The 10,969-nt window shown below is 44.8% G+C and overlaps 1 pseudogene; it reads left to right on the top strand.

Moving 5' to 3' along the window:
* The first annotated feature begins 2,956 nt into the window (after positions 1-2,956).
* LOC104664571 lies at positions 2,957-7,656 on the top strand (annotated as a pseudogene).
* Positions 7,657-10,969: the final 3,313 nt, after the last annotated feature.

Raw genomic sequence — 10,969 nt, 5'->3', positions numbered from 1 at the left:
GTCCGCCTCAGCCTCCCAAAGTGCTGGGATTACAGGCGTGAGCCACTGCACTCAGCTGGACTCGCTACTCTCTAACAGAGTAGTTCCAATAAACTTGCTTCCTTCACTGTGCTCTGTGACACCCCTCCAATTATTTCCTGTGCTAGACCCAAGGACTGGCCCTTGGAGTCTCTTTTCCAGCAACACTATAGTAATGTACAACAAAGTACTATAAACCAATTCGTTGACACTTATCACATAATCCTTTTGACTATAGCTACCTTGTGTATGCATTTTCCAACTTTAGAAATTACAAGCCTTTTGAGAACAAACCAATTTTGGTTTGTTTTTGCATCTTCTATATAGTCTGAAACAAGGCCTGCAATATGATATGCTCTCAATTTTTTTTTTTTTTTTTTTTTTTTTTTTTTTTGAGACAGAGTCTGGCTGTGTCACCTAGGCTGCAGTGCAAAGGCGCGATCTTGGCTCACTGCAACCTCTGCTTCCCGAGTTCAAGCGATTCTCCTGCCTTAGCCTCCCGAGTAGCTGGGATTACAGGCACCCGCCACCACAACCAGCTAATTTTTTTGTATGTTTAGTAGAGACAGGGTTTCACCATGTTTTCCAGGCTGGTCTCGAACTCTTGACCTTGTGATCCGCCCTCGGCCTCCCAAAGTGCTGGGATTACAGGCATGAGCCACCACATCTGGTCTCAAATATTTTTAAATAAGTGAATGGAAGCAGTAAGTCTTAAACTGACTGCAATTGAGAAAAATATTTTATCTTTCAATCTGCTCTGTGGAATGGATATTGGATATTATATACCTTTCCACAATTTTTTTTTTTTTTTTTTTTTTTTTTTTTTTTTTTTTTTTTGAGACAGAGTCCCACTCTGTCACCCAGGCTGGAGTGCAATGGCATGATCTCAGCTCACTGCAACCTCCACCTCCTGGGTTCAAGTGATTCTCCTGCCCCAGCCTCCTGGGTAGCTGGGATTACAGGCACCCACCATCATGCCTGGCTAATTTTTCATATTTTTAGTAGAGACAGGGTTTCACCATGTTGACCAGGCTGGTCTTGAACTCTTGATCTCAGGTGATCCACCTGCCTCAGCCTCCCAAAGTGCTAGGATTACAGGCGTGAGCCACCACGCCTGGCCTCCTTTCCACAGTTTTTTGAGAAACATATTTTTCTTCTTTAACTTGTAAATCTACTAAATACCATCCAGAGATTTCCTAATATTGAACCATTCTGAAAAATAGGAATAAACTCTTTTGGCCTGGAACAAGTCTTTCTGCATTCTATAGGAACATCCTCTCCCCTCAACTGAAAGGCAAAAAGGGATCTGCTGCCCCCCTCCCCACATGCCCCAGCATATGGTGACCTTCCTTACTAAAGAAAATGGTTCTTATTCTAGCTTTTTTTTTTTTTTTTCCACTTTTTTTCTTTTTTTTTTTTTAGGTTAGAGCAGAAGTTTAATAAGTGAAAGGAAGAACGCTCTCTGGATCAGAGAGGGGTCCCAGAAAGATGGGTTGCCCTCTTATTCTAGCTCTTGTCTTTATTTGAGTAAGAATCAGATGAAATTGTATTCTTCTTTAAAGAAGTGTTATCAGCTCTTTTCTTTCATTATTTTGTAACTTTCTTTCATTATTTTGTTCATTTAATCACTTTGCTGCTTGCTCTTTACCTCTGGTTCACTATTTTCCTTCATAATCCCTTCCATACTTTGCTGTTATACATTTCCTTCCCCTCTCCAAGCCCGCCTTCTAAACTAAACATAAAGAGGAATCCTGTTTTTGCATGGTCAAGCTACACTCATACTTTAGAGTTTAATTTCTTGCCTTTGCCCTTTCTTGCCTTTTTGTGCTTTTGACAGAATACTTCAAAGCAGCGTATGTGAATTTTCATTTCACTTATAGGATCAGAGTAACTTAGAAAGGGTTTCCAGAGATTGTTCTATGCTTGTTAGAGCTTAGCTTTTCAAGCATAGGCAAATCTCACTGTCCTTTATAAATGATGACAAAGTCAGTACTGATAATTACAGAGTCAGTCAAAAAGATAAAATGGAAAGAGATGAGATAATTCAAGGATTACCAGTGCTACAAGTTTAAACATAGGACTCCAAGCAAACATACCCTAATAAGACCTCCGGAAACCCTTCCTCTTTGGCTAATTCTGAAACACACATATCTCCAAAAAAGATGACTTATTTGGTGAGCATTCCTGTAATTCATGAAAATCTGTAGTATTTATGCCTTAGGCATTAAAAATGGTACAAATAACTTCTCGTTTCTCAGTTCAGTAGTTTAAGTTATACATATTGAGGCTGGGCACAGTGGCTCATGCCTGTAATCCTAGCACTTTGGGAGGCTGAGGCGGGCGGATCTCTTGAGGTCAGGAGTTCAAAACCAGCCTGGCCAACATGGCGAAACCCTGCCTCTACTAAAAATACAAAAATTAGCTGGTCGTGGTGGCATGCACCTGTGGTCCCAGCTACTCAAGAGACTGAAGCAGGAGAATCACTTGAACCCAGGAGGTAGAGGTTGCAGTGAGCCAAGATTGTGCCACTGCACTCCAGCCTGGGCAATAAGACGAGATTCAGTCTCAAAAAAAAGTTGTACATGTTGAGAACCATGCATAGCATGTAAGAACAGAAAGTACTAAGAGCCTAATTCGTGCACAAGACTTTTCTGTGGATTACTTCTGAGGCCCAAGTAATTTAAATTGTGTAAATTCTCACAGCTAATGTGTTGTACATTTAGAAATATAATACCCTGACTTCCATCCCAGCACTGTTTTCTAAGTATCACAATGCCTCCCAGTCTGCTATCTACATGAGCTTAAGTGACATCCTTCACAGGCCATCCTTAGAATATTGCAAATCAGGAACTCTGAATTGGGGGGCTGGCTTCTGAGTGTACAGGCAATAAATGAGGGAAGTACTAGGGAGGGAGAAGGGATCTTGCAGTTCACATGGATGGACATTAGACAGGTTTGTTGTTTTTGTTTTGTTTTGTTTTTGGTCACCCCATATATGAGTTCCCTTTGTGTGGGGAATGCCTCACCTTATTAAGCAGAACCTGCTTCCCACTATAGAAGTTAAAACTGCCAAGCAATCACTTTCCAGCCTCTCTTGCAAACAGGACACTGATTTTTAAAAGCCAGGACTGAGCATACTCCATGCTCACAAGCGTGGGCAGTGTGGCAGGGATTTTGATGGCAACATTCTGAGCCTAGTTTGCAGAAGTTGGCAGTGTTAGCCACACAGTCTATGCCCAGTGTCTGTGGCAGTGGAGTCTCTACGGTTTTTGTTTACTGGCATGAGTTTGTTTTGTCATCCCTCCTGGAGATTTTATGAACTATTCAATATCCTTCAGTAAATTCCTTTTCTGCTTAAATTAGCCAAATTTGGCTGGGCACAGTGGCTTGCACCTATAATCCCAGCACTTTGGGAGGCCACGGCAGGGGGATCACTTGAACCTAGGAGTTCAAGACCAGCCTGAGCCACACAAGGACAAAACATTTAAAAACTTGCCAGGCATGGTGGTGCATGCCTGTGGTCCCAGCTACTTGGGAGGCTGAAGTAGAAGGATCGCTTGGGCCCAGGAGGTTAAGGCTACAGTGAGCCATGATTGTGCCACTGCACTCCAGCCTGGGTGACAGAGCAAGATTCTGTAAAAAAAAAAAAAAAAAAAAAAAAATTAGCCAAATTTGGTTTCTGATGCTTGTTTTTTTTTTTTTCTTTTTTTTTTTTTTTTTCCTTGAGACAAAAGTCCCTCTCTGTCACCCAGGCTGAAGTGCACTGGTATGATGTTGGCTCACTGCAACCTCCACCTCCTGGTTTCAAGCAATTCTCCTGCCTCAGCCTCCTAAGTAGTTGGGATTACAGGCGCCCACCACCACGGCCAGCTAACTGTTGTGTTTTTAGTAGAGATGGGATTTCTCCATGTTGGTCAGGCTGGTCTTGAACTCATGGCCTCAGGTGATCCACCAGCCTCAGCCTCCCAAAGTGCTGCAATTACAGGCGTGATGCCCAGTCATGATGCTTGCATTTTTTTTTTTTTTTGAGACGGAGTCTTGCTCTGTCGCCCAGGCTGGAGTGCAGTGGCTGGATCTCAGCTCACTGCAAGCTCCGCCTCCCGGGTTCACGCTATTCTCCTGCCTCAGCCTCCGGAGTAGCTGGGACTACAGGCGCCCGCCACCTCGCCCGGCTAGTTTTTTTGTATTTTTTAGTAGAGACGGGGTTTCACCATGTTAGCCAGGATGGTCTCGATCTCCTGACCTCGTGATCCGCCCGTCTCGGCCTCCCAAAGTGCTGGGATTACAGGCTTGAGCCACCGCGCCCGGCCAATGCTTGCATTTTTAAGAACCCTGTTTAATGAGAAAATCAATACCCTGAAGTAGTTGTCATCAAGAGACCCTTAGGAAAATGAAGGAAAATAGGAAAGAAGGAAGACAGGGAAATCTGGCATTGGTTATATGGCCTGCATAGGTCTCCAGGCAGCAAAATTCCAATTAATTTAAAGGATGTGACACTGGAAGGCTATGGAAGATGCTGCTCAAACTTGTGAAAGCATCTTAAATTCTTATGGCAAGAAGGATACATATTGACTTGGGGGCAACCAAGGGATACACTACAATGAACATTTTTTAATATTTTGGTTCTACTTTTCATATAATAAAGTGAGAAAGCCCCCATTTTATGAGGCAGAACCCATCTTCCACCCTAGAAATTGAAAATGCCAAATACTTACTTTCCCAGTGTTACTCACTATTATGGCAAATACACGACTTAAGTTCCACCAATCAGAGGTACCCAGCCCAGATTTTGAGTCAGAAGCCAGGAATATAAAGAAACCAACTGCATGGGACTTTGTGCTGGTGTGGGAAGTAGCAACTGCACCCATTTTCAGAGGCAGTGGTGGCATTGATCCTAGTAGCTGTATCCAGTGTCCCAAGGCAGTGAGTCTTCATGGACCAGCCCTGTGACCTGATTTGGGGCACTGTTTCTAGCTCTGTAACCTACAAACCTGGTTTTTGACCCTCTTGGAGATTATGTGAGCTACCTAATATATTTAATAAATTTGTATGCTTAAATTAGTCAAGGTTGGTTTCTGTTTCTTAAAACTAAACTCTGACTGATAGAGAAGGCAATCAGTCCACAAAACTCCACCATTCCTAAGATCAAAACTTACCTTCCTCTCTTTCACTCCCATCTTTCATGTATTTTGAGGCTTCTTTCCTGATTTTAAAATGTCAGGATAGGGAATAAGAACTTTGAATTTTCCAGGAATTGCTTGACCTCAACCCCAGAGATGGTCTTGAGCCATTAAACCCTTAGGGGTAGTTATGCCTTGCAATTCATCAATAGCCACAATTCACTGCTTATGTAATACTCATGTCATTATAAAAAACCCTCTTGTTGAGGCCAGGAGTGGTGGCTCATGCCTCTAATCCCAGCACTTTGGGAGGCTAAGGCGGGAGGGTCACTTGAGATAGAGTTCTAGACCAGCCTGGCCAAATGGTGAAACCCATCTCTACTAAAAATACAAAAAGTAGCCAGGCATGGTGGGTGTGCCTGTAGTCCCAGGTACTCAGAAGGCTGAGGCACGAGAATCACTTGAACCCGGGAGGTGGGGTTGAAGTAAGATGAGATCAAGCCACTGCACCTGAGCCTGGGTGACTGAGCAAGACTCTGTAAAAAAAAAAAAAAAAAAATCCTTTTGTTGGAAACTCAGAAGAAAAGTCAGGAGTCAGGAATTAATTTGACCAGAAAGAATACACCCACTGGAATCAAACAAAGGATCGAGTCTGAAATTGTAGCCTAAAACCCCACACAAAACAAGTCCTAGGGGAATTTCTCCCCAATCCCCAAAGGTCGCAAGAGATCTCCAATAACCCCATTTACCAAGGTTCCTCTCTGGATTTGAGGTATGTCACACAGCTACCTCCACCACCACAACGAAGCTTGTCAATGCAATCCTGTCACCAAACAGAAATTTACTGGACTGACGAACACATATTATCAGGGAAGTCCATTTTAACAGGGGCCTTCTGAAATCAGTAGCTCCCTATAGAAGGACTCTACATGCAAATATCATTTGAATCTGCTTCCTCTCACTTTCTTATCTGAGACCCAAATGGAAACGTTTATTATTGATAGAAGTTAAGAAGCCTAAAAGCGATCATTGAAATATCTAGTTTCTTGTCTGTGCCAGGGCGGCACGCGGTCCATGCCAAGCAATAGAGATGCTCAGGCTGTGCCCTCAGGGACCAAATAGGAGAGAGCAGTATCTGTGGGGACAGAGAGCCCAGACATCAAGCTCTTTGGCAAGTGGAGCACCCATGATGTGCGTGCAGATTGACGACGTTTCCTTACAGGATTACACTGCAGTGAAGAAGTATGCCAAGCACCTGCCTAACAGGGCAGGGCAGTATGCTGCCAAACGCTTCTGCAAAGTTCAGGGCCCCATTGTGGAGTACCTCACTCACTCCATGATGACACACGGCCACAACAACTGCAAGAAACTTGTGACCTTGTGCATCGCCAAGCATGCCTTCGAGACCATTCACCTGCTCACAGGAGAGGATTCTCTGTAGGTCCTGGTGAACGCCATTATCAACAGTAGTCCCCAGGAGGACTCCACACACATTGGGCGAGCTGAGCCTGGACCGTGAGATGAGAGGCTGTGGACGTGTCCCCATTGTGCTGTGTGAATTAGGCCATCTGGCCGTTGTGCACAGGCGCTCATGAGGCCCTTTGGGGCAGCCCCACGAAAAGAGAAGAGAAGAGAAGACAAAGGAAGGGGAGAGGAGAGGAGAGGAGAGAGGAGGAGAGAGGAGAAGGAAAGAGAGAGAGAAAGAGAGAGAGAGAAAGAGAAAGATCTAAAGCTGTTAATAAAATAGTAATTTGGGTTTTTTGGGGGGGGTATGTTTTTTATTTGTTTGTTTGTTTGTTTGAGATGGGATCTCACTCAACAGATGGACAATCCAGGCTGGAATGAAGTGGCGCCATCTTGGCTCACTGCAACCTCTGTCTCCCTGGCTCAAGCCATCCTCCCACCTCAGCCTCCCAAGTAGCTGGGACCACAGGCACAGGCCACCATTCCTGGCTAATTTTTGTATTTGTAGTAGAGTCAGGGTTTCGCCATGTTACCCAGGCTGGTCTTGAACTCCTGAGCTCAAGCAATCATCCCACCTCAGCCTCCCAAAATGCTGGGATTACAGGCATGAGCCATTGCGGCCAGACACAAAATTTGTTTTTATTTAAATATTAATTTATGTTTAGGGACAGGGTCTCGGTGTGTTGCCCAAGCTTGTCTTGAACTCCTGGCCTCAAGCCATCCTCCAGCCTCAGCCTCCCAAAGTGCTGGGATTGCAGGCATGAGTCACCACACCCAGCCACAAATAGCAAATTTCTTACAATTCCTCCAGAGTGCCAGTCAGCCTTGTGCTTTACTAAATTTCCCAGAAGCCTACCGAGGCTGCCCTGTGGATTTCCTGAGTCACATGGTAGAGCTGAGGATAATGGGTTTCATGTGGGGCCCCCTCTACTCCTCTCTGGTTCTCAAGGCTAGAGTCCATCCACCCCAGTGGAATTCAGAGAAAGGGGAATTGGAAATCACAAGCTTTGGCCTGGGTCTTTCAGATGCCAGAGAATCCCCCAGTATAAGGTAAAGGGTTATTCTGTGGGACAGCTTCTGTGATGGTTAATTTGATGTGTCAACTTGGTGAGGCTACATTACTCAGCTAGTTGGTTAAACATTATTCTAGATGTTTCTGTGAAGGTATATTGTAAATTAGATTAACGTTTAAATCAGTGGACTGTGAGTGAAGCACATTACCCTCTGTAAAGTGGGTTGGCTTTATCCAATCAGTTGAAGGCCTTAGAAATAGAAAAAGACTGACCTCCCCAAGCAAGAAGGAATTCTGCCAGCAGACTGCCTTTGGGCTTCGCAGGGAGCCAGGGCAGAAAAGGAGGAAAGTGTCTGTGATTTAGTGCTACTGAGGAAACCCATGCATTGACAGATATGAAACACTCCTGGGAGTGGGTAGAGAGCATGTGGACTTTCTGCCATTTCAGGTAAGGTCAGAGTCCCAACAGATATATTGTCTTGTGACTTTTGAGTTTCTGGTTTTAGCCTGAGACTGTTGTAGGGTGTATAGAGGAGGATAAAGTAGAAAATGCCTAAGGTGGTGTTAGAAATGCAAATGCTTGTTCCCCAGTGCCGCAAAGAAATAGCACTCCAACATAAATTTAATTTTCTCAGCAAGGCAATTTTTACTTTCTGCAGAAAGGGTGCCCCTCACAGATGGAACAATGGCGAGAGCACACCTGGACAGGGGAAGGGAAGGAGTTCTTATTCCTGATGCAGGTAGCCCTTACTGCTGTGTCATTCCTCTATTGCCTAGGGTTGGACAGCACAGTCTAAGCTAATTACAATTGGCTACTTTAAAAAGAGCAGGAGTATGAGCTGGAGTGGCAGTGTAAGTAGTTTGGCGGGAAAGATGGTTAGGAACAAGTAACTAAAGGTGACTTGAGTCAGGATGAAGCAGGTGACCAGGGGAACAGATGTGAACCACTAACTAGGACTGGTGGGAAAGTTGTTTACTGAAACTAGAGGCAAGGGGGTGAAGAGAACCAGGAAGTTAAACTTTAAAATGGAGAATCAAAGAATAAGAGAGCTGAACATAATAACCTACTCGGCCGAGCATGGTGGCGCACGCCTGTAATCCCAACACTTTGGGAGGCTGAGGTGGGTGGATCACTTGAGGTCAGGAGTTCAAGACGAGCCTGACCAATATGGTGAAACCCTGTCTCCACTAAAAATACAAAAATTAGCCAGGTGTGGTGGCACATGCCTGTAATCCCAGCTACTCGGGAGGCTGAGGCAGAAAAATTGCATGAACCCAGGAGAAGGAGGTTGCAGTGAGGCAAGACTGCACCACTGCACTCCAACCTGGGTGACAAAGCAAGACTCTATCTCAAAAAAAAAAAAACAAAAAAAAAACAAAAAAAACAAAACAGTCTGGGCGCGGTGGCTCACACTTGTAATCCCAGCACTTTGGGAGTCCAAGGTGGGTGGATCACGAAGTCAGGAGATTGAGACCATCCTGGCTAACACCGTGAAACCCCATCTCTACTAAAAATACCAAAAAAAAAAAAAAAAAATTTAGCTGGGTGTGGTGGTGGGCACCTGTAGTCCCAGCTACTTGGGAAGCTGAGGCAGAAGAATGGCGTGAACCCAGGGGGCGGAGCTGGCAGTAAGCCAAGATCACACCACTGCGCTCTAGCCTGGGCGATACAGCCAGACTCCTTCTCAAAAAAAAAAAAAAAAAAAAAAAAAACCATGCTAACATACTGATTCTTTGAAGAGAAACTTGGGGTTCATTACATTTAACAGTGGGATCAGGGTGAGGGAAGGTTTCTAGAAGGAGGTGGTATCAAATTAAATATTGCACAAATTGAAGTTAGGTAAAGAGGAGGTAACAGAATAAGGCAAGTTCACAAGTAGAGAGTCACAAGTAGTTCTGTAAAACCAGAGGCACATAGGGGAGAAGGGCCGGATAGGGTTAGAGAGAGCTGAGGTTAGAGAATGTGTTAATTGTACTGTCCAGCTAGGTGTGGTGGCTCACATTTGTAATCCCAGCACTTTGGGAAGCTGAGGTGGGAGGATTGCTTGAAGCCAGGAGTTTGAAACCAGGCTGGTCAACATAGCCAAAGTAAAAATATTAGCTGGGCATGGTGGTGCACAACTGTCTTCCCAGCTACTTAGGAGGCTGAGGTGGGACAATTGCTTGAGCAGTAGAGGTTGAGGCTGCACTGAGCCATGATCACCCCACAGCACTCCAGCCTGGGCAACAGAGTAAGACCCTGTCTCAAATAGAAAAAGAAATGTACCGTCCATACCCTGACACTCCTTTACCACCTATGTGCTAATTTCCTATTATTCATCCCAGCTAGAGCCAAAGAAATAATACTATATTTGATAGTCTTTATTTGAACTTCTGAGTGTGGGGAGATAATTCTCTACAGGACTTCCATGTTTCTGCACATCTAGGGAGCAAAGGCACTGACAACCTTTGTTCCAGATAATCTCTTTGGAAGATCGTGACCCTCTGGAGCAGAGGGCAGGTCTGTTTACCATCCACTATAATGAAGATAATGTCTCCTTCTGGGCAAAGGTTGGGTTTCTTTAAGCTCAGGATTCCTCAGCTATGAGGCACAACCTCCACGTGTGTGGCATCTACCTGGATATCTTCACATCGCCCCATGAGTCTTGAGGGAGTTGGGGAGGGCAAGGGGAACCAACCCGAACATGAGGCTTATGTTCCTTGCTATGCTCTAAGTAGTAAAATCCTTTGCCTCTGAACCAGGAGCCGCATGTCTTCTATAGGTGCCCATGACCGCCATGCCAGGATAATCCTTTACAGTTCTTGACACTAGGTATTTGCTTTAAAACAAACAAACAAACAAAAACAGGCCAAAGTGGCTCATACCTGTAATCCCAGCACTTTGGGAGGCTGAGGAGGGCGGATTGCTTGAGGTCAGGAGTTAAAGACTAGCAACATGGCGAAACCCCATCTCTACTAAAAATACAAAAATTAGCCAGGCATACCCTTGTAATCCCAGCTACTCAGAAGGCTGAGGTGGGAGAATCATCTGAGCCTGGGAGGTCCAGCTGCAGTGAGCCGTGATCATGCCACTGCACTCAAGGCTGGGTGACAGAATGAGACCCTGCCTCAAAAAAAGAAAAAAAAAAACAAAAAAACAAAGGGCAGACTTTCGCCACGTTGCACAGGGTGGAGGGCAGTGGCTATTCACAGGCATGATCCTGGCACACTACAGCCTTGAACTCCTGGACTCAAGGATTCTCCCACTCTAGCCTCCTGAGTAGCTGGGACTATAGGTATCTGCCACCACTGCCTGGCTAGGTATTTGCCTTTTGGGAAGTGAAAAATTAGCTGTAGTTCTGTGTTGTTTATTATG

The sequence above is a fragment of the Rhinopithecus roxellana genome, chromosome 8 (assembly GCF_007565055.1).
Source record: "Rhinopithecus roxellana isolate Shanxi Qingling chromosome 8, ASM756505v1, whole genome shotgun sequence".
Classification (NCBI taxonomy): Eukaryota; Metazoa; Chordata; class Mammalia; order Primates; family Cercopithecidae; genus Rhinopithecus; species Rhinopithecus roxellana.
The sequence above is the reverse complement of the archived record's forward strand: the minus strand, read 5'-3'. Positions and strand labels throughout refer to the sequence as shown.